An 11,383-nucleotide genomic window follows, 5' to 3' on the forward strand; every position below is an offset into this window, starting at 1 on the left:
ATTTCGAACTCTATTATACTATTAAACTTGTATGCTCACCTTTACACTATGTGTATTGACCTTTACTTTAACGTATGTGATAGGTGTTTGAGATGCTAGGATGTTGCTTGCTTTCATGTAATCAAGTAGGAGAGTCTAGAAACAAAGACAATTTATTTATTTGAATATGAGTTGTCGGAACATGTTTTGTTTTGAGGATATCTATGTATGTAATAATTAATTGCTTGATAGGTTATGGTATGGGACGTAATATTAACTATCCGGTAATATAGATGTTATGGAATTTCTCTTGACAATCTGTTTCGCTCAGTGCCGCGCCCCGATGTTCCCGTCATCGGTTGGGGTGTGACAGATTGGTATCAGAGCCATAACTATAGGGAATTCGGCAAGACTCGACCTAGTCCTGGTTGATGTCTTAGAAACGACCTAGTCTATAGTCTAAGTACCAACAGACCGACTTGTGCATACCCTGAAGGGGTATTGTACGAGCTTACTCGTTATTCTCGCTCGCAGTCGCTGAACACTGTCACTGCACGCTACTTTAAAAAATGAACGAGTGATTAGGTCGAGATTAGGTGTGAAAACCGCAAACTCTCAACTGAATCGCTTGTTCGACCCGCATTTTATCTATAAACAGGAGAATTTGCGTTGAATCAGGAGTGAAATCCGTACTTTAACGCAGATTTTTCCCTCCATCTCATCAAAACAGGAAAGAGCCCATTAAGCCAGGGGTGAAACCCGAACCTTGACGACTTATTCCGCTCCATTTTGGTTTTACAAAGCTCCCACCAACGTCTCGACGGACTCTAACGACTTGAAGTCACACTGTAACTGGAAGTATGCATGCCGTTCACCCAAAATCAAGGCGAGAGCACAGTCCTGAAAGCCAAAGTGTGTACCAACAGTCCTTGTGAATAGTCGAACCACTTTGGGTAGTCGACGTCTATCAAGCCTTAGACAATCTATCCTCGATTTCAAGCTCTTGCAATCGCTAATTTTATGTGTTTCGATTTTGAGCCCGCAACTGCTGACTCTGATATTTTTCGCTTTTATGTGGATTTTATGTGTTCTATGTGATTTACCTGTGTGTGTGTTTCGTATTTTGGTGATTTATACGCTTTTCGCTTCTCGCTTTGATCGACACACACGACCCGCACTGCACATCTATCTCAAAACGTTAACAAATCGCTGCTACTTGTGGATAATCGCATGCTATGTTACTCGCTTATGCTATGATACTCGATGTGTACTCACTATCGCAATCGATATTCTCGAACTCACGGACTTTGAATGATAGGTGATTATGTGCGACCAGGATAGGTGAATACGTGCAAATTATAGTGTAGTTTCTGTGGCTTACGTGCTGCTGTGTTTATGTGCCTACGTGCTTACGTGTTTGATGTGTTCCTGTGCTTTATAAAGTGGCTTTTGGTGAATTCGCTAGACTATGCTAGGATTAATCGAAATTTTGTTTGAGTCCTATGGCGATGTCTGTTGCAGACAATGTCATCATTTGGATCATTTCATTCCCGATCTGCTCGCCGAAATCATGAAGACAAGCGTATCGCTTCACTCGTCGCTAAGTAGATTGCGAAAGTCATTCCGCAGATCGTTAGTGAGCTGGATGAAAATGACAGCAAGTCGTCTGAAGAGTCGCGGACTGATTCGCCTAAAGCTACTTTTAGCTTCAAGCAGTTCAAAGCCTATGGCCCGAAAGAATTTACCGGCGAAGATGGACGTAATATTAACTATCCGGTAATTTAGTTGCTATGGAATTTCACTTGACAATCTGTTTTGCTCAGTGCCGCGCCCAAATGTTTCCATCATCGGTTGGGGTGTGACAGTAGAAGCCCCTTAATGTGTATAACGCTATAGGTGTAATGCTTGGCCCGTATTGTTGAGGTCATGTTAAGTTCAACATAACGGTCTTGTCGTGGCTACGACAAGATTACGCTAGCGGTAATCTTTGGGTTGACAAGTATGTGTTGCGTGCTAGATTATGTATGTTATGCCTTAGTATATGTTATTGCCATGTGGATTTCGTTAAACTCTTTTATACTTATGCTAGTACACATAAACTTGTATGCTCGCCAATACTTTATGTGTTGACATGTTACTTTAATATATATTGCAGGATTGTGATCGTGAAGCATTGAAAAAATCTAGTAGGAAGGACTAGAAATGCACCAAACTTTAATTCATATTTGTAGATTAGTCATATGTTACTTGTTGTATTTTTTTCCAATTCATGTACTTGAACCATTTGCAATGAAATGAAATTTCACTTTTTAAATACTTGTCACATTGTAGGATCGTTTGCAGACCCAAACGAGTCATTCAGAAGAAATCTTGTCCAATACAAAAGGCGGAAACAGATGTATCGGAGTTATTTCAGGTGGTTTGCACACAGATTCACTTTAAACTGTCTTTGTATTGATATCAGATCGTTTTACAATGCTAGAGACACTTCGGCAGAGCTTCGCTACCGGAATCGAATCGTTACAAATGACAAACCCAAGGCACCTATTTATAGATTGTCCATTTCGCACGGAACGAACTCACACGAAATGAGAAATGGCCATTGCCATTTCGTGCGAAATGGTCACAACATCCATTTCGTGCGAAATGGATACTTTCTATATTAATCTCACTTTTCTCGTATAACGTGCCCTGATCTATCTAATCTAATACAAGACTCGATACAAGACGAAGTCGATAGACATATGCACCAACAGACTCCCCCTTGGATGTTGACGAAGTCTTTGGTGTCGAGTCTTCGGTATGTCAAATCTTCAGTCTTTATCAGTCTTCATGCTCTCTCCAAAGAATTCTCCATTGTAAGTATCCTCTATCAATCTCTCTTCTTCTCTCTCTTAATCTGACTCTTTTCTTCAGGATCAGAATCGCAACCTCACTTTTGAGCTTTCTAATTCTCTTGATCAGGTCTCTTGATTCCTTAAGCTCTTCAGCATTAGTAACTCGCGTGGATCTCATGATTTGAACCTGGCTTTTTACCATTCAAACTCCCTCTTGAATGTTGATCCAGAATCAGAAGCTGACTCTATACATCTTCAGACTCCCCTTTCAATAAGCTGGGATCGCAGTCTGGAATTCACAAACTACAGGCTTTGGATCGAAAGCCTGGCTCTTATAACTTTCACAGGTTCTAAGATCGTAACCTGGCTTTAACCTGCACAAACTCTACCACACAATAAATTTCACAAATTTAAATTTTGACAAATTTATATACCACTTGCAGATATCGTTCAGAATGATTTAACATTTAAAAACTCTAATGACCACTTGTAAGAACATCATGTTTCTTTCCAAAATAAATTCTCCCAACCCTGTTGTTCATCATGTTTAGCACTCAGAATTTTGAAAATCAGCTTTTCAACATCAGTTGTCGAAAATCCTTTTGGACTTTTCAAAAATTTATGCTAAAACACACTGAAAATATTTTTGGATTTTTGTTTTTTAAATGAAAAGCAGTAAAGAAATATTTACAAACAATATTTTTGTGAGTTTGTGTAAGAAGATCATATCAGTTTTTTTGCGACAAATCACCAACACCGTTAAGCTTTAAACATTTTAAGTTCTAAACGATTCACATAGATTGTTAGTATACTGATCCACTTAAATTTTCACACAAAGTTCAACTGTTTCGGGATACGAGATTAGTGTTTTAATGACTTAAACTTATTCGCATGTCCCACCTCAGAATATACTCCCGTATCCAGACTCCTATATTCAGTCTTACAGGTGAGTGTACACTAATGATATCTGTAAACGGGTAATAAGAGACCATGAGAGCTCAGGTTAGAACTTCCGTTCAGACAAAGAGATGATGGCTCGTCTTTTGGTATGTCCCGTTTGGGGATCTTTTCTTCAACAGCACATGATTTGCATTTTTTAATGTTTCATCATTTTTATGCCGAGGGTTGGCTTTTAAGATTAAAGCTGTGCAAAGTATTATACGAGGACTAGGCTATTGCTCCCGCAAAATCAGAAGTCCTGGTATAATACCCCAGATATCATCACGCACAAAGACCTAGTATGTTAGAAATAGAAAGCCCTTCAAACAAGATTTCGGGGGATACCCATATATCCGAGAGATGTTCCCCACGAGATAAGTAAGTATTTCTATTTAGGTTTATATCTTGAAAACACTCTACTGAATGTGTAAAAACCTACTGGCATATTCGTAGTGAGATCGTTTATCACATTTGTCTTTCCAAATTTTTAGCGTGCTGTGATAATCCACTGATGTACTATCATTTCCTCTTTTTCACAACAAAACTCATTTTTGAATTTTTTTAATGTTTTTGGCTTTTTCTGGTTTTATCATGTTTTTGGATTTTTTAAATTTTCAAAAATTTTTTAAAATTTTTACTCCTCCTAAAATCAAAAATATGTTTCAATTTTTGATTTTCAAGGAAAATTTGAAAAACAAACTGTACAAATAAAATGAAAACTGATTTTCAAGCTTCATTTCTCCATCCACTTGGCACAAAGAATCAGAACTCCCTCTTACAACAAACTATTTTCCCATTATGATTTCAAAACACTTAAGTTTGTTTTAATCAAAATGGTTTTTCAGGAAAATAAGTTTTGTTGAATTTTACCAACCACTTGTAGGTTAGGGGTTTCATCACTTTGTCATTCAATCACTTTTATGAAAGTTAAATCAAGTTCAACTTAACGACCTTGATTAACCACTTGCAGGAGAAAACCCCCTTTTCTACCACTTGTAGGTTCATTCAAACAAACATGTTCAAGAATGATGCCGATTCCTGCTCCACGATTACCAACTTGGGAGCTTCGGCAAGTCCAGAGTTTAATCATGATAAGTTCTATCCCAGTTACTAACCTGGGATGAACCATCTTCATCTTGTTTCTTCGTTTTCTTCTCATAAAATTCTTTAACCCCTTTGACCTTCCCGTCAATCATTTTTTCAAAAATATTTTGAACTGTGGGGTTAAAAGCCTTTTCAATATCAAATTCTTTCTTTTTAGGAAAGAATTGATTTGAAATCTCAACTTTTCCAATTTTAGATTTTAAATTTTCAGCCTACAATGGTGGAAAATTTGCATCATCCAATGGCGGCACTAAATTTTCACCTTTTGTCTCAACATGTGGCTCCTCTGACTTTGACGAGTCAGATTCATCGCCAGAAAACAGCTCTTCTGATTCTGACGGATCAGAATCATTGCTAGAACTATCATCAGATTTCTTAACAACCCATTTTTTGTTGTTAAGCTTTGTATTTCTTTTGTAAACACTTTTTGAACATTCACCAACCTCAAACTTTGAATTTTTGAAAACTTTAAATTGTTTGGTTGGTGGTTCATTTTCAACCATCTTTCCTTTCAGTTTCTCAGAGACTCCCTATTTTGTTTGAAATGCCTTTGGAAAATTTCTGGCACTATGACCAACTGTTTTGCATTGAAAACAGGTTCTTGTCTCCTTTTTCTTCTGAGCAACTTCTTTCTTCATTCCCTCTTGCTTCTTCGCAAGGAATTATTTGTTTGTCTGCTTCCTGAACAAGTGTTCTTTTTCTTCTTCAGACGATGTTCCTGAAACAAAAATAGTTTTTGGTTTATAAATTTTCTCATTTTTATGATTTTTAGATGGAATAAAGCCAAGACATTTCCTTTTGAAGTTACCGTTATGATTTGGTTTCTTTCGAAAATCCGAACCAGAACTGTAACCCATTTTCTTGTTTATCCTTTGTTTAACTCTTGAGGTGCATTGTTTAGGTTTTTCAGTAAGATTTACATCTTTTATTTCAGAAATATTAATTTCTGTTAGTTTGAAAACCTTTTTAATCATTTCAGTTTTAACACCCCTTATTGGAAATTCTTTATCAGAATATAAGCTGTCAGAATCATTCAAAGTATATGCTACTTTGAATGTTTCATCATTCAAATCTTTTTGTGATAACAGAAATTCTTTATTATAAACTCTTTTGCCCTGTTTGACTTTTGAACTTGAAGTGTCGGACTCAGACTTTGACTCTGACTTTGACTCATCTGTTTCATCTTTATCCAATACCTGATCGACCACTTTCTTAATTATCTCAGACTCATAATCAGTGTCAGATGATGTGAAAGTGACATCTATGTTGTCTGGCAAGTTATCTGAAGGCTTAGATTCCCACTGTAAGTTGGTTGCCTTTTTGACTCTTTCTGAATTTGGATTTCGTGGAGAATATCCATTTTCAAGTGGAGGTGGACACTTGTTGTCACACCCCAACCAATGGCGGAAACATCGGGATGAGACGAAGTGTGAAGATTGCTCGAGACATCATAACGCTGATAATTGTGACAAGTATTTAAATAATCATTTCATTCCATTTCTAAAGAATCAATTACAAGGTTTTGAAACAAAATACAACAACATGAATAATAAAAAAACACAATATGAATACAATTCTTTTTAAGTGTGTATCTAAGCATCCTACTAGATTCCATGCATCGTCAACATCCACCTGTAACATGTTAAAATAAAGTCAATGCAAAAGCAAAGGCGAGTATACAAGTTTGATACGTACATAGCAAAAGATAAGTTTTAAACATTTCCTCATAGCAAGCATGTGATTCAAGATAAACAATAAATTTGGCATGTGTCTAACATATCAAACCAATAATGAAACGAAAGATGCTCATGACATAACCACAAGTTTACGGGCAGGTCGTTAATCCTATAGCGCTACATATGTCACGGTTAGGCTTGTACGAAGTTAATGATAAGTTTAACACATAAAGCATAACCCAAGTCTAAAGTATCAAGCAATCACGTATACAAGCATGTTATAGGAATGTTTGTGTGTTTAAGCAAGATGTTCATGTGTAAGTTTTTGATAAGTAACATGTTACACCCCAAAAGTGGTAAAAGTAAAAGAGGGGAATACTAGTATACTCACAAAGTTTGCATATGCTTTCCGATTATCCAATTGTTGACGAGTAGAGATTTAGAGTCCAAATGTATAAGGGTTAAAGTTCAAGTATGCTTAGAGTCGAGATTCGGAATAAAACAACATGAAAGTATTATATCAACATAATCATCTTCAACACATAACACTTGTATGACACTTGGTAACCACAAGGGTTATAATAATGTTTTCATGAGTTGAACACTCATAAGAATCATAACAAGGTTTAGGTCCTAGATGATGTCCTACTACTTTGACAAATGAACATGAATTCAACATCAAAGGTTCGAATGTACATAAATATTATTTAGGTTATGAAGTATATATTAATAAGTCCTTACTACAAGTATTTCAAGCATGAGGTAGAAGATTTAATCTTCATTTAGGTACCTCAAATGTGTCATAGAAGTCATGTAGGAGGTAGGAAGAACAAGCTCCCATTTAGGCACCTCTTATGTGTTCACCACTACACTTGATGTAAAAACAAACAAGGAGGGTCTTGAACAATATTAAGACAATAGTAAGAACAACTATACTATGAGAAATCATCAAATCATGTGGGGATTCTATGTTGGATAACCCAAGTTGATCCATAATCACTCCTTCATCAAGCTTGAAGCTTGAACATGACTTGTGGGTCAAAAACCCTAAACAAAACAGAAAGTATTTGAGGATTATCCTCTGATTTTGTATGTCTCAACCTTGTTTTTAAGCCTAACTAACCATAGGAGTGGTTATAAGCATAAGGACATAGGTTTGAGTGAGTTAAACTCATGTCTAAACAAAGATTAATGAAAACAAACTTAAACAGTGGACTTTGAAGCCTTTTTGCCGGAGTTGCAGGGACTTGTTTGCTGTGAAACACCCCTAGAATCAAGGCCAAGGTCAAGCCAAGCGTTCTGGAAAAAGAATGGACCAAAACGGATAAGAAATGAAGAAGTTATGCCCATTTTCGTAAAGCTTGATGAATCTGCTCGAACCTGAACTTTCAGCAACGATTTTGAGTGATTGGGAGAGATTTGAGAGTGTTTCTAAAGTGCAAAAGACTTGGGAGGCCTTGGGTATTTATAAGGAAGTGATTTGGGTTGGTTTTGATGAGTTATTAATTGCTAAAATTGGGTTTAAACTCAAAAAAACACATAAAATCCCGCTCAAAACGCGTTGAAAGGGAGTCTGGTCGCGGCTGCCAGCTCCTTTTGACGAGTGAATAAATGAATTAAGAGCTGGGTTCCTTTTGAAATCAAGGCCGCAGCCCAGCGGTTAAGAGTGTTGTTGTTGTTGCTGTGCGACCCAGGTTCGAATCCTGGGTTGTGAAATCTTTTGTTTATTTTTTTTTGTGTTTTAAGCATTGAACTTTCATCTAATTGCACTACTGGTCCCTGTAAGTTTAAACTTTCAGCACATTACACTATCAACCCTTGTTTTTAACTAAGTTATAACACACTTTTTTTTTCTTTTTCTTGAAAGCTAAGTTTAAGGTTTAAACTAACTAAGTTAATTTTACTAACCTTATTATCTAACGACACTAACTAAAATTTATTAAATAAACTTTTAGAGAGTAAAATTTATTTAATTATTTAAACTAAATAAATTAAAACCCTATTTATGAATGAAATAAATAAATAAGAAGAACCTTTAACAATTTTTTTTCCTTTCACGAAGCTTCCGAATTTTAAGATTTTAACTAGTTTAACGAGTATCAAGTGTCGATAAAAAAGAATCCTTGAATAATATTTCGTTCAAACGAGAATTTCATTGTGATTCAGGTCTCGGATTCTACAAAGGTTACATCGAAGCAACGATTACAAGAACGCAAATTTTCCAAGAATAGGATTATAAACAAAGGTTTCCAAATATAGAAGGTACAAAATAGCAGGGCGTTACACTTGTTGTAGCTGACACTATGTTTCTTACCCGAAATCTTTTCTTCAGGTTTCTCTTTTGTTTTGGAATTCTTCTCTTCATATTTTTCTTCAAATGCCTTCATGCCTTCAACTGTGGGATAAATCCTGTCAATCACATAAGAAGAACATGAGTAACTTTTTAACAATTTGTTTACTCTCTCAGTTTCGATTCTCTGAGTTTCCAATTTCTGTTCATGCTCAGCATACATCCCAATGTAATAATTGACCATATCTTGCTTTATCATGTATGCTCCATTGAGTGTCTTCATGGTTGTAGCCTGTTCACTGCTTGACTCATTGTATTGATTCATTGCTTTGTTTAAGACATCATACGATTCTTTCAACCTGTTCATGTTGTGAATCAACTTATTGTCTTGCTTCTTCATAGTTTCACAGTTTTCACAATTCTCAGACACTTTTTCTGCAACTGCTTCCTTTTTAATCTCGAAAATTGGAACTTCTTTGACTTTTATCACTCGGACTTCTTCTTCATCATTCTTACCATTCCTTCTTTCTGCATCTCTCTCAGCTAGAAATTTTAAATGCTCTCTCATTTTTTCTGCATAATAATCATCATCACTATCATCTTGTTGTTTAACCCCCATTCGAGCATTTTCAACATCTCTCTCAACATCTCTCTCGGTTAGATACTTTAAATGTTTTTACATACTATTTGCCCAATAATCATCATCATCATCATCTTCAACAACTTGAGCAACAAATGTAACACCCCGAAAACGGGTTTGGTAATCAAACTCCATTAATACTAAAATACGGGTAAAGTACCGTTAGTCGTAAAAATAACCAGGTGAATATTTGGATTTAAATAAGAATTCATAATAATAAATACAAGCGAATCAAAGTTTTAAGGAATTGAGTTTATAAGAGCCCGAGTTAACGGGACTTAAAATAAAACGAGTTATAACTCGCGGGACCCACTAAGTAACTAGGGATAAATTGTAACATCCTGACAATGCGAATTCATAAATTTGCAATATGGTTGCGAATAAAATAGTGAAATAAACTGACTAAGAGTGGCACTAACCAAGTTAGTTGGTCACTTATAAGTATTTAGAAGTTAAAACAAATAAAGTATCAAAAGTGAGGGACTAAAAGTGTCTAAATGAGAACTATTTTTAATAAAATAGCTAAATTAAAACACCAACATATTTTATCTGTGTTGTGGAGATTGATCAGGAGTCAGGGGCGACCCCAAGCTCCATCCAAGCCCTAGTTCATCACAAATTGAGGGTCTAAATCTGATCAAAAACAAAAATCGAGCATAGATTATTGATCCTCATCACAAGAGGATTACAAGGTATGTAAAATTTGATAAGAACTCTCAACTTGAAATTCTCATGAAATTGGGAAATCTGAAAATTGATGTTGCATGATTGCTATTTGGGTAGAATAAGGTTGATATAGTATCTAGGAGTAAAACCTAGACAATAACATGCGAAATCTTGGCAAATTCCTGAAAATCTCATGGACACATGGAAGGTGATTCATGGGTTTGTGGGAAACTAGTAAACACTAGGGTTTAGAATGATTATTCTAGTGTAATACGGGTCACAGAAAGGGATTTCTGATATGATGATGTTAAAATATGTGTATATAGTCTAATTGAAGTTAATTAGGGTGATAAACTCAAGTCATGATTTTGGTTTTGATCGTGTAGAAATTTGACCTGCTAGGTGTTTGATAAAACGCCTAAATGAAGGTTAAAATGTAAAGGTTGGGTAAAACGCAGATTTGAATATGTTAAGAAATTGTGCGTAAAGACTTATAAAAAAAGGGTTCTAAACGGATTGTGAATTGAACTCTTTAGGCAAGGAATCCGGATCGTCAAGTGGACAAGCCGGTGGAAATACGCGTTTAAAAAGAGTGCTTAAAAGGTACGTAACTACGATTCCGTTATGTTATGCTTGATTCCGTATTCTCGCTAGTAGAATTTAAATTAGCATAATACATGAAATTGGCATTTACTTGAAGTGACGAAGATCACTAGGTAAATAGACGGGTCGAAAGGTGAAATTATTGACTTTTGACAATATTGTCTAATAATTTGTCGAGTTACATGATATAGGAATGAATATCAAATGGATAAGTACATCGCTATTGCTTAGCGGCTACTAAGGCAAGGTATTGAAATGGGTCAATATATTGATCCGAGCCAGGTATGTATAATATCACAACTCATCATGTAGAATTTGGAGTTCTATAAGAGTTAGACAATGTTAAAGTGTAGATTTCGGTTATCTTTAAGGTAAACCGAATAAATTGAATTATGTTCATGGTGTTTTAGAAGCACATGGGTTTATAAATAAGATTGTAGTTAAAAGGGTCAGATTTTGAGTTAATCAAGTATTTAAAGGACCCTTGTTGTTAAAGAAGAATGAAAATTGACCAAATTGCCCTTGTAAGCCAATTCGGACGAACGGCCCTTAAAGGTTGTAACATTTGTGCCTGTAATCATCATGAACAGTTCAATTATCAATAAAATAATGTAATTTGATCCCAATGTTTGTTTCATTGTGTTTTACA

Source organism: Helianthus annuus, chromosome 14, assembly GCF_002127325.2.
Source record: "Helianthus annuus cultivar XRQ/B chromosome 14, HanXRQr2.0-SUNRISE, whole genome shotgun sequence".
In the NCBI taxonomy this organism is placed as follows: Eukaryota; Viridiplantae; Streptophyta; class Magnoliopsida; order Asterales; family Asteraceae; genus Helianthus; species Helianthus annuus.